This window comes from Coregonus lavaretus (assembly GCF_964263955.1).
Source record: "Coregonus lavaretus genome assembly, chromosome: 2".
Taxonomy (NCBI): Eukaryota; Metazoa; Chordata; class Actinopteri; order Salmoniformes; family Salmonidae; genus Coregonus; species Coregonus lavaretus.
In genome coordinates this window covers 87,353,968-87,368,183 of record NC_139989.1, presented here as the reverse complement: position 1 = coordinate 87,368,183, position 14,216 = coordinate 87,353,968, and positions in this window count along the sequence as shown.

Genomic DNA, 14,216 nt, shown 5'->3' with positions numbered 1-14,216 from the left:
AATAATACATATATGCCTCACTCTCAGAGAAATATGTAGTACTACTAGGTTTTACACAGTAATAATATATATCTGCCTCACTCAGAGAAATAAGTAGTACTGCTAGGTTTTACACAGTCAAATGTGGCCGACCGGCTCGATTCGGTCTTATGTAGCAAAATTTGAAATTGTGTTTTTTACATTGGATAAAAGTAGAGACTCAGCTAGAAAAAGGTATATCATACACTACAGTTGAGGAACAATGGGAAAGTAATTTTGCTTTGAAAGATGATAAACTTGTAACCTCATGTTTGAGAAAATGGTCTTTGAATGTTTTGGTTCACCTACTGGAGAGCTCTTCTTTATCTACAGTGGTATTACTTTGGCAGATAATGTCACCCATCTAAATAAATAGTATATATATATATATATATATATATATATATATATATATATATATAGTTAACTAAATGTATGGTGTTTTTGGTTTATGTCAGTTTCATTGTTTGTTATGCTATAAATTGTTATTTTATGGTTGTAAGTGGTACAATGAACTAGAAAATGTCATATTTTGTAATTCTGAGTAATTACTACTTTAGTAAGGATACGCTTTATTAAGTACTACTGCAGTTGCTAAAGAATTCCAATAGATGGCAGCATAAGACCACGAATGACATTTCAGAAGATTCGTTTAGTTTTCTCCCTGGATACACCACCACTCCCCCTCACAGGAAAACTCCTGGACACACGTTTTACTGTCCCTTTCCACACTGCTAACGCAAGAGGAACGACTGAAAAAGCATTTAACAGATTACTGTGAAATAATATAATGATGATTCATGTTTATTATTAGCTGTTTTTATGCTCATGTTTTGAAATTATACTTCATTACTATAACGATTATCAATAAGCCTGAACATTAATTTAGTCACCTCTGGTTGAGAAAAACGTATTTTCCTAGTACATTCATTGTCAGATTCATCAACCAGCAGCGAGCACTCTGCCTTCTAGCACAAGTGAGGGGCATGTTGAGGCACATTTGCTAACCGGGAGGGTTGCATGATCTAATTTATTGGCGGGCTGGAAGACGCACTCTTGTCTTATCTATTCCGAGGTTGTTTAATTACAATATTAGATATTAAAAAATGCATGTATACTAGGGTTGAGGTTGGAGCATCTGACTAGTGATTATTTACCCGGGGTTCAACACCTGCTATAGTCACTATTTAATTGCTCTTCCAAAAGCATCACAGGCCTAATACGAGATATATAGCTAGCTAAAGTAATGAGTGACCATTTTAGAAAATCATGGGACATATAGTATTTGGTTGCAGGCTATTTCATGTCAATCATATTGCTGCTTGTAGCCTATAACTGATGCTTCGTGGTCTTATGCTGCCATCTATTGGAAATATTTAGCAATTAAAAGTTATTAATTCACGTACAGACGTTGGTGAGGCAGCTGAGAAATAAAGTGTATTAGATCAGTCTCAAACCTGCCCCACGCCAATTGCTGGACCTTCACACAGAGGTTACTAGGTCACCCAATTCAAACCACATTTGAAAAATAAAACAAATGTGTCTTATTTATCAAGTGTTCTGTTTTGCAATTATACATATAATAAAATAACAACAAAATAATCAAAACGCTATTTAATACTATAATTGTATTTACTAAGATAATATTATTACTAAAATAGTTTCTAAAAGTGTTCTAGGCTACCCTACCCTAGAATTAGGGGTTAGGGTTATGGCTAAAATAGGTTATAAGTAGGGTAAGAGTTTCTGTATAGCACTTTGTGACATCTGCTGGTGTAAAAAGAGCTTTATGAATACATATGATTTGATTGTTAGATTCAGGGTTTATATGGCAAAAAACAGTATGGGTTTATGGCACTCTTGCTCCTCCTTGTGGCCGTATGTGGGTACTACATAACTCATTCATGACACTTGCTAGGCTCAAAATCTGAGGTAGCAACTGCGTCAGATCTACAAATCCATTAGCTAGACCACCCGATTAGACAACATTCACCCCATATACCCATTTGGTTTGCAACTCAGTGAACCTGCGCAGCATTCGCTCAATTTGATGCCTACTGATGCCTAGGAACGAAGAATTCGATGCATATCAAATTACCCAGCAGCCACTTAGAAACAACAAGTCGTCAAAACAAATGGTTATTTCTTAATTAAAAAATGTCTTCTGGATGTTTAAATCGGCCACATCTTGAAAAAGAGGACAGGGACATGCGTTTTGTTTAGATTGTACACTTTTTTCTGAAAACAAATATGGTTAACCATGATCAGAAAATCTTTAATGTTTGATGGCTATCTGCCAGCCATCGCCTCTTAAACTGTGTCTCACCTCACTATAGGTGACCACAACATGTACTCAGGTGAACAGTGCGCGCGCTCACCAAGTAGCCGTAACCCTACATGAGGTTAACCTACAGGGTTAACGCTCACCAAGTAGCCGTAACCTTGGTAATAATAAGTTACCTGAGGTAAACCTACAGGGTTAACGCAGGCAGGTCTCATTCATAACAATAGTGAAGCTGGTATTGTGACGCAGAACAATGGGCTGGGAATAGAACGTTCTGAAGGCGAGTCGGTGTCACGGAGCTCAATAGAACTAATAGGAGCTGGTAGGGTGAAAAATGCCCAAACATAAGGCCTGTTTTTTCGCGATTACTTCATAACCAGGGACATAAGGTAATATTATGAAACTGGGCTCCATGGCGGATGCAATGAATTAATTTTATCAGAAATAAACGTTGTAAAAAATGTCACTTGAGGTGCCCCGAAAATAATATTCAAATGTTCAGTCCTTGGACACAGAGGGGTTAAACACAAAAGTTACCGTCCATCTAGTGAAGAGAGGAGAACCGGACAGAGGGAGCGTAGGCCAGCATCCGTCAACGAGAGAGGGAGAAGCCCTCCACGGTATTTAACAGGTGGAAGAAACAACCCGGGAGCTCCATCGGTCCACAAGAAATGCAGGCAGCCGGTGATGATGTAGTGGTAGCCAGGATAACTAGGATGCTGCTGGTAGAGTAGCTAGCTTAGCTAGCTGTACCGACTAGCTTGGCTAACTAGCAGGTCATTCGTCTGTCCCTCGAGGATGATGACGAATCCGGTGAACCACACAAGATGAAACAAGGATAGCGAGTGAAAAGGATCTGGCTACGCTCATACTGTCCCTGACCAAAAAGAAAATTGAACAATAAACTTCGGTGTCTCAACACTGTAACAAACTCCATCGTTGTTCCCCAACATCACCTCAGTCCACTCAGCGCGTAACTGGACAATATGCTTGGCGCCAAACCGTACGTGGACGTGGACAGTTCCAGAACGCGGACATGAGCAGAGCAACACATTACATTTACATTTTAATCACTTAGCAGACGCTCTTATCCAGAGCGACTTACAGTTAGTGAGTGCATACAAAACCCAGTCTTTACACTGGCTTACATTAGTAATATTCATTTATTTATTTTTATATGTAAAACAAACATTCAAAGTTTTTTTATAACAATATTTTGAGATCTGGGCCCATATCCACAAAGTGTCTCAGAGTAGAACATTGGTCGTATAAGTGCCGAGAATAAAGACATTTTACACTTATGGGTATAAATTAAAGCTATGCATGAAGCCTCTAGTCCCACCTAGTCGGTAGATATTTAGAACACCTCATGAGCTGTCCTAACCAGTTAAGAGTTAACAGCAGGTGTCTTGATAATACTATAGAATAATGCAGTGAGTCAGTGGTTCCTGCACCACATGTAATTGCTTTGGAGTAGTTAAAAATAATATTTTTATATTTCTATACGATAAATCCATAAATAATATAGACCTACATGCAACCGTATGTCTTGTGCTTTTGGCAATGATTTCTGTATAATAATTATGTATAAGTGATACCATTAATGTCTGCATAGCATGTTGTCTTCATTTTGGCATATTAACTCATGCTTATTTCTGAAGAGTAACTCAGGTTTTCGCCCAGCGGCTAAGGAGTTGGAGCTGTGGCAGGAGTTGGACCTATGGCAGAAAGGTGGCTGGTTCGAATCCCGGGCCGGGCGCTGGAATAAACGGGCGGGCTTGATCTGACCATTGGAGGGCTGCTGGGTTCACATCCTCAAAACAATCACCTTTCGTTGATCAGAACTCTAGAGGTTCTTCTTCACTGAACCCAAAAATATATCTAACTTTTAGTGGTTCCATATATTAAGGAAGTGATAGAAGCCTTTTTGGTTCTATAAGGAACCTTCTTTTCTAAGTGTATAATAAACACGCTTTTCTTTTGATGATTTAATTACCTACATCATGTTTTTTCAAGTTATCCCTTTGGAGCGCAACATCACGTTGTTAAAAAAGAATCCTAAATTGGCCATGGCTATAAATTGGGCAATTGAAGGCGTCTAGGGCGAAATATGTGTTCGATGAAAATGAACATTGTATGCAACGTAGTAGGCAACATTATTGGCAAGGGACTTGATGCCTACGATGTCAAACCTATTTAGAGTTGTTAAACGGGTGTGAAGAGTGTGTTGGTATAACAGTAATATTGTCAAAATTCCGCTTGTAACAACCATCAGAATTGGTTAAAGAAATATGCATTCCATTATATTAGGCAATAATGAAGAGTAGGCAAAGTGGTCGTGTCGTGAAAATTTGATCAAATGTTTTACATTGCAACGAGTCCAGTAAGGGTGCTGCAGAACCCCTGCAGTACCTCCACTGACCCCGGATTGAGAACTCCTGATTTAGCAGATACTCTAATCCAGAGTGATTTACAGGAAGTGCATTCATCTTAAGATAGCTATTTATTTTAGAAATAAACATAATAAATTCTTCATAAAATTGTAATCTCACCTCTTAGCGTTGGTGTCATGTTCCCCAGAGAGACTCATTTTAGAGGCAGGGCCCCCCTCCTCTCTCTCTCCAGAGAGACTCATTTTAGAGGCAGGGCCCCCCTCCTCTCTCTCCCCAGAGAGACTCCTTTTAGAGCACTGACCCCTAAACAGAGATGCAGCATGTTGGTTGTGGTGAACACAGTGACAACTCATTCTAGAATGTCCATTGTTCTCTTTTACTCATGATCTCTTAGAAATAAAACATTTACTAACAGACATATCCAAACAGTCGGGTGATTTAATTTAATCACATGAACATTGTTACGTTCCTCGACAAGAAATAAAACATTGTCTCTCAAACAGAAGAAGGAACTAACAAAGAGTCATTAACAACAACCAAAACGAAACAGGTGGTTTTAGGAGGGGTTCTGAAAGACACTCATGGGGGTGTCCACTAGTGATGGGAATCAGAGGCTTTCTGAACGCTTTGGGGCTTTCACCAAATTGTGCCGAAAATGCCCTTGATAGATTTGAGTGCTAATAAACAACATTTAGTTAGAATGTGGGGTTCGCTTTTTGCCTCCAGGTTCACTATGTTTTCAAAAACGATGCATATGTGGTATTATTTAGGATACTAAAGACCCAAAAAATTTTTTTTCAACTATAGCAGGGATTCAATCTTGTGCCGATGTTGATGTCTGATCCAAATCCCTGTCTCTACCTGCTGAGCTCCCATTCAGGGGCTACAAACTGGAAGACATCAAACTAAATGTGTAAATAAGGTGTCCAGTAGAGGTCAGTGTTTGAAAAATACTTTGCTTCGAAAAAAGCACCGGCACCAGGGCGAAATCAGTGAGATCTCTCGCATTTTGCAACACATGGTTCAAAAAAAGTACGAGATTAAACAAAGCTTCGGACGTCATTGATCATGTGGTAATGTTACTTCAAAACTATCCATGGCAGCGTTTCAAACACTTAAAAGACTCCCTCTCCCCTCAGCCCTCAAGTTAAGTGGACACTTCTGATGACGTATCATGACGTATGATGAGTTGACACTTCTGATGACGTATCATGACATATGATGAGTGGACACTTCTGATGATGTATCATGACATATGATGAGTGGACACTTGCAGGGCAAAGGGTGTGGGAAGAATGAATGAATTTTAAATGGACCGTTCTCTCTGCGTGGTGTGTGGGAAATGCATTTTAAATGGACCGTTCTCTCTGCGTGGTGCGTGGGAACTGCATGTTACATCTTCAGAAAGGTGTCACTCGTTTGTCCCACGGTTGTTTTCAGTCACCATAGCGACCGTTAAAACACTCGTAAACCTAAATTCCATCCCTATCGGGAAACCGGGCCCAGAGTGACTTACAATACAGTTGCTGTATTGTAGTGTATTTTAGCTTTTAAAAGACTTGATTTGCCTTAACAAAAAATGTTTATGAATTATAATCCACATAATAATTCACATTTCCTGTTGCTCCAGGATAATCTTTCTGCTATGAGAAACTGGGTCAAATTATTATGTGGATTAAGTGCATTTATCTTAAGATAGCTAAGTGAGACAACCAAATATCACAGTCAAATATACAGGATACGAACATCCCATTCCAGCTAAACATTGGATATATAGCGTTTTGCGAAAAAACACATTTTCATATACATCTAAAATCTATTAATTAAAAATCTGAGATCAGTAACGTTTTGAACACACCGACTGCGTCATTGCATTTTGGTACCAGAAGTCCATCCATTTCCAATGGAACGCTGCCTTTGCCTTGAAGCATTGCGTTGCAGAGGCAGTTGCAGTGCGTTCTGTGTGGTGCATAAATTGGATTAATCGAACGTATGCGTCAAACTGTATGCGTAAACGGCTTGACAGAAATGGTAGCAGAAGGTGAATGTTTAACTTTTGTTGCACAAATATTTAGATGATGCTGCATACTATTTTATCAATGACGCAGTCGGTGTGTTCAAATACTAATATTGAACGTGCCCATAAACAATAATTTCTGATGAAAAAACTAATGTGAAAATGTTTTGGACATAGAGTTTGGGAAATGTACAAAACTGTAATCTCACCTCTTAGCTTTGGTGTCATGTCCCCCAGAGAGACTCATTTTAGAGGCAGGGCCCCCCTCCTCTCTCTCCCCAGAGAGACTCCTTTTAGAGGCAGGGCCCCCCTCCTCTCTCTCCCCAGAGAGACTCATTTTAGACCACTGACCCCTAAACAGAGATGCAGCATGTTGGTTGTGGTGAACACAGTGACAACTCATTCTAGAATGTCAATTTTTCTCTTTTACTCATGATCTCTTAGAAATAAAACATTTACTAACAGACACATCCAAACAGTCAGGTTATTTAACGCAATCACATGAACATCTGGTTGTGACATCTCTTCTCCATGTTAACTGTCAATAATAATAATAAGTCACTGTTTGTTAAGGTAGTTATAGACAGTGCAGCAACACAAGGCCATGTCTCACACTTATTTGTATTCATTAAAAGTTGGCTATTTGTTGTCTTTCAATCTGTTCTTTTCTAAACGTATCTGAGAATGTAGACAGAAGGGCTAAAACGGGCATGATTGATCTGAGGGGAAATCATTGATACATTCAGAAAGTATTTTTGCAACAAGTAGGAGATTTATTTTATGTAAAGTAGGCTAGGTTATAATATATAATAGCGGTTTGTTAGTGATATGCAGATGGAGGTCTATACCTCAGCTATAGCCTACATGTCCTAGATGACCAGCCTAAACCTGTTCAGATCAGTTCCCATAACGTTATAACAGTAACAGTAGCAGGAGCCTAGTCCTGATACAGATGGAGGTCTATACCTCAGCTATAGCCTACATATCCTAGATGACCAGCCTAAACCTGTTCAGATCAGTTCCCATAACGTTACAGGCCTACCAGTAGCAGGACAGAGCATGTAGCCTAGGCATGACATGTTTCACATTTCCAAAATAGTATAGTATATAGTATACCCACTGTACTGTATATTTGTATATCAACTGTATTCCCACTGTACTGTATATCTGTATATCAACTGTATTCCCACTGTACTGTATATCTGTATACCAACTGTATTCCCACTGTACTGTATATCTGTATATCAACTGTATTCCCACTGTACTGTATATCTGTATATCCACTGTTCATTATCTTATAGCTCTATGCTCACTCTTCCTAGTTGTGTATAATGTTGTACATACATTTGTGTAAACTCTTCTGTCTGTATTCTGTCTCTAAATGTTGTCTGTCACTATCACCATGTAGAATTATGTGTACAGATGTAGGATCTTAATTTGATCACCCTCCACCGCAGAATATCTTTCCAGCAATGCAGGAAATGTAAAACTTGTAGTGTATTTGAGGTTTTAAAAGGCTTCTGAAGTTTGTAATTTCCACTTAGAAATGGCAGACTTGAGTTTCGCTTAATAGAAATGTATCAACCGCTACAAAAATGTCCATTAATTATAATTCACATTTCCTGTTGCTGTAGGAATATTTTCCTGCTGTAGCAAACTGGCTCAAATTAAGATCCTACATATGTACATGCAAATGTCCTTGGCGAATAAAGGTGATTCTGATTCTGCAAAGGTTGAGTCTCTAGATTCCCTTGCTGCTCTGGGGAAATAATGAAATGGTTGTCATAGTGATTTAAACTGGGACTGGTTATCTCCAAACTCTGAGACCATGTCATTTGTTATATTTCACCCTATTGATAAAGGAAGCTAGAAGGCTGAACCCAGAAGACAACTCTAAATAAACACTAACTGATATTATCCTAAAATCCTAAAATCCTTTCACTCATATTGTTGTGTCTCTTTGTTCAACGGACGTCGGGTAGCCTGTGATATTAATATTGTAGAAAACAGTGGGGCAGGGCAGTGAACCCAGGTCGCTGGCGTAAAAGGCAAACACCCTAAGCATCGCAGCAATAGGGTTAAACCTAATTATAACCTGTCTATAGGGTTAAACCTATTGCTGCGATGGGAATTGTAACCTGACTCACACTGCCCCCTATAAAAGCAAGTCTCGTGCTTCGACTACTCAGACCCCTCACACATCCGGGCCGTGCATTCTGATGGCCTCACAGACACCATACTACTTCTGACACCAATGTAGCAAACAGCGGGGCAGGGAAGCGAACCCAGGTTGCATGTGTAAAAGGCAAACAACCTACGCATCGCACCAATAGGGTTAACCCACATGGTAGGAATTGGAATGTGGCTCACACTGCCCCCTCCGACCAGGAAGTCGACTACTCACACGTCCGGGCCGTGCGTTCTGATGGCCTCACAGCCGCCATTCCACTTCTGACACCAATGTAATTCTCTGGCAACAGCTCTGGTGGACATTCCTGCAGTCAGCATGCCAATGGCACGCTCCCTCAAAAACTGAGACATCTGTGGCATTGTGTTTTGTGACAAAACTGCAAATTTTCGAGTGGCCTTTTATTGTCCCCAGCACAAGGTGTACCTGTGTAATGATCATGCTGTTTAATCAGCTTCTTGATATTCCACCCCTGTCAGGTGGATGGATTATCTTGGCAATGGATACATGCTCACTAACAGGGATGTTAACAAATTTGTGCACAAAATCGGAGAGAAATATGCTTTTTGTGCAAATGGAACATTTCTGGGATATTTTATTTCAGCTCATGAAACATGGGACCAACACTTTACATGTTGCGTTTATACACTGCTCAAAAAAATAAAGGGAACACTAAAATAACACATCCTAGATCTGAATGAATGAAATAATCTTATTAAATACTTTTTTCTTTACATAGTTGAATGGAAATCAAATGTATCAACCCATGGAGGTCTGGATTTGGTTTCAAATAAAAGTGGAAAACCACACTGCAGGCTGATCCAACTTTGATGTAATGTCCTTAAAACAAGTCAAAATGAGCCTCAGTAGTGTGTGTGGCCTCCACGTGCCTGTATGACCTCCCTACAATGCCTAGGCATGCTCCTGATGAGGTAGCGGATGGTCTCCTGAGGGATCTCCTCCCAGACCTGGACTAAAGCATCCGCCAACTCCTGGACAGTCTGTGGTGCAATGTGGCGTTGGTGGATGGAGCGAGACATGATATCCCAGATGTGCTCAATTGGATTCAGGTCTGGGGAACGGGTAGGCCAGTCCATAGCATCAATGCCTTCCTCTTGCAGGAACTGCTGACACACTCCAGCCACATGAGGTCTAGCATTGTCTTGCATTAGGAGGAACCCAGGGCCAACTGCACCAGCATATGGTCTCACAAGGGGTCTGAGGATCTCATCTCGGTACCTAACGGCAGTCAGGCTACCTCTGGCGAGCACATGGAGGGCTGTGCGGCCCCCCAAAGAAATGCCACCCCACACCATGACTGACCAACCGCCAAACCGGTCATGCTGGAGGATGTTGCAGGCAGCAGAACGTTCTCCACAGCGTCTCCAGACTCTGTCACGTCTGTCACATGTGCTCAGTGTTAACCTGCTTTCATCTGTGAAGAGCACAGGGCGCCAGTGGCGAATTTGCCAATCTTGGTGTTCTCTGGCAAATGCCAAACGTCCTGCACGGTGTTGGGCTGTAAGCACAACCCCCACCTGTGGATGTCGGGCCCTCATACCACCCTCATGGAGTCTGTTTCTGACCGTTTGAGTAGACACATGCACATTTGTGGCCTGCTGGAGGTCATTTTGCAGGGCTCTGGCAGTGCTCCTCCTGCTCCTCCTTGCACAAAGGCGGAGGAAGCAGTCCTTCTGCTGGGTTGTTGCCCTCCTACGGCCTCCTCCACGTCTCCTGATGTACTGGCCTGTCTCCTGGTAGCGCCTCCATGCTCTGGACACTACGCTGACAGACACATCAAACCTTCTTGCCACAGCTCGCATTGATGTGCCATCCTGGATGAGCTGCACTACCTGAGCCACTTGTGTGGGTTGTAGACTCCGTCTCATGCTACCACTAGAGTGAAAGCACCGCCAGCATTCAAAAGTGACCAAAACATCAGCCAGGAAGCATAGGAACTGAGAAGTGGTCTGTGGTCACCACCTGCAAAACCAGTCCTTTATTGGGGGTGTCTTGCTAATTGCCTATAATTTCCACCTGTTGTCTATTCCATTTGCACAACAGCATGTGAAATGTATTGTCAATCAGTGTTGCTTCCTAAGTGGACAGTTTGATTTCACAGAAGTGTGATTGACTTGGAGTTACATTGTGTTGTTTAAGTGTTCCCTTTATTTTTTTGAGCAGTGTATTTTTGTTCAGTAACGATAAAAACACAAAGCTTCCAGCAGAGGTCAGTGCTCTTCTGACAGCTGTCAGATGGTAGTGTGATGTCCGAAGCTTCGACAGTCATCATCACGTAGTATTGTTACTTTGATACAAGCATTGATACGTTGTGTCGAATCAGTAGTGCTTTGAAAACTGCAACGGCGCATCAGACCACCGGTTTTAATCGTCCAATCCCTAGTGTCCACTGAATGTTGACTAGCAACAAGAAAGTGGTACCTAAAAGACTCCCACCATGAGTGCCCATTGAAGTGGCTCCAGACGAGGACATCTGAAATAAAAACCCTCCAACTTACAATATGGAGTAAAAAAACAAGTGGAGCAAACCAAACCAAACCAGACCAAACCAGACCAAACCAGACCAGACCAAACCAGACCAAACCAGACCAAACCAAACCAAACCAAACCAAACCAGACCAAACCAGACCACACCAAACCAGACCAAACCAAACCAAACCAGACCAGACCAACATCTCTAAGGCCAACCAGAACACTGGACCAGCTGCTCTTCAATATCACATAACAGATGGAACCCTTCTGACTAAAGAGATGACAAGCCAGCACAGGCATAAGCAGACTGTCTAATGAGGTGACGCCAAGAGGTGCGGCCAACGTGCTAACGTCCAACCTCAAAATATAAATGGAAATACCAAAGCCTGTAACAACATGTAGTCGTGACTGATATTTTTCACCTCATCTCCCTGTTACTGTTTGTTAAGGTAGTTATAGACAGTGCAGCAACACAAGGCCACATTCCTCTCACCCCTTCCACTCTCTCAGGCTAATGTGTATTTATTAAAAGTAGACTATTTCTTTCAATCTGTTCTTTTCTAAACGTATCTGAGAATGTAGACTGAAGGGCTAAAATGGACATGATTGATCTGAGGGGGATCAGTGATCCGTACAGAAAGGTTTTTTGCAACACCCTACGCATAGCAGCAGTAGGGTTAACCCTATTGCTGTGATGGGAATTGTAACCTGACTCACACTGTCCCCAATAAAAGTCCCGTGTTTCGACTACTCAGACCCCTCACACGTCCGGACCATCAATTCTGATGGCCTAACAGACACCATACCACTTCTGAAACCAATGTAGCGAACAGCGGGGCAAGGAAGCGAACCCAGGTTGCATGTGTAAAAGGCAAACATCCTACGCATCGCACCGTTGGCGCCAATTGGGTTACTTGGTTGGAATTGTGACGTGGCTCATTTAGCGAGGATCACTACACTATAGTGGAACTATGATACAATTACATTTATCAAATCAAATGTTAAATGTAGAACTATAATATTTGAATATATTGAATTTGACTTGCCCACATTCAGTTAGCGCCATTTTGTATGATTAAACTGACACGTACCTGTCTCAGTAAAAGTTGACTGTTAGGTCTGAGTGTTTTACTTCCATTCACTGTACTAAAATTGCACCATACATTACATTTCTCTACCACTTTATAATAATCCCTGGAAAGATTCTCACCTTGTAGCCTGAATTCACAAACAGAACATGTCAAGTCATTGAGATATCTACAGTTCTGCTGAAAGAGCACCTTCCTGATGACTAGCACTCTGTGTATTCTTATGGGTGAAGTCTGATCTGGAATGTGAAGCTAACTGAAATCTAGATAAGCTTTGAAAAAACAGTATATCTAGCTGGCATCATAGTCCACCCCTCAGGCTACATACAGGTTACAGCATGAGGCAGACATCAACAGCCGAGTTGTAGGCTACTACCTGGGTTGTATTCATTAGTTTACACCGCAGCCAACAGGTTTAAAATGTTCCATAAACAGTTTACTCCAAACGCTGTACAACGTGACCTAAACGATTTCTGTTGCCAAACGTTTTGCTACGGTGGGCACTAATGAACACACAGTCTTTCCACAATATTTATTTGTCTCTCTTTCACACAAAATACCTTCCTGAGTGAAAAGAGTTAACAGTAGATTAGAAAGAGAAAATGTTGTTGCTTGTTGTGTTTTAAGCCTGTTTTGAGAAGACAAGTCTATAGACCTATGATACAGAACACTCTTAGAAAAAAGAGTTCCAAAAGGGTCCTCTGGCTTTCCCCATAGGAGAACGCTTTTGGGTTCCAGGTAAAACCCTTCTGGCTTCCATGTAGAACCCTCGGTGGAAAGGATTCTTCATGGAACTCAAAAGGGTTCTACCTAGGACCAAAAAGGGTTCTACAAAGGGTTCTCCTATGGGGACAGCCAAAGAACCCTTTTAGATTCTAGATACCGTAGGAGTGATCACCCTGGGGCACACAGATGGAAACAGAATGAATTCACCCCACGCATCTAATTTATATCCAAAACATTTTAAGGAGAGTAGGCCTATTATAACACTGTCCACAAAACATATCATCAACTATATGAATACACATAACAATATCATCAACTATATTAATACACATAACAATATCATCAACTATATTAATACACATAACAATATAATCAACTATATTAATACACATAACAATATCATAAACTATATTAATATCATAACAATATCATCAACTATATTAATACACATAACAATATCATCAACTATATTAATACACATAACAATATCATCAACTATATTAATATACATAACAATATCATCAACTATATTAATACACATAACAATATCATCAACTATATTAATACACATAACAATATCATCAACTATATTAATACACATAACAATATCATCAACTATATTAATATCATAACAATATCATCAACTATATTAATACACATAACAATATCATCAACTATATTAATACACATAACAATATCATCAACTATATTAATACACATAACAATATCATCAACTATATTAATACACATAACAATATCATCAACTATATTAATACACATAACAATATCATCAACTATATTAATATACATAACAATATCATCAACTATATTAATACACATAACAATATCATCAACTATATTAATACACATAACAATATCATCAACTATATTAATACACATAACAATATCATCAACTATATTAATATCATAACAATATCATCAACTATATTAATACACATAACAATATCATCAACTATATTAATACACATAACAATATCATCAACTATAT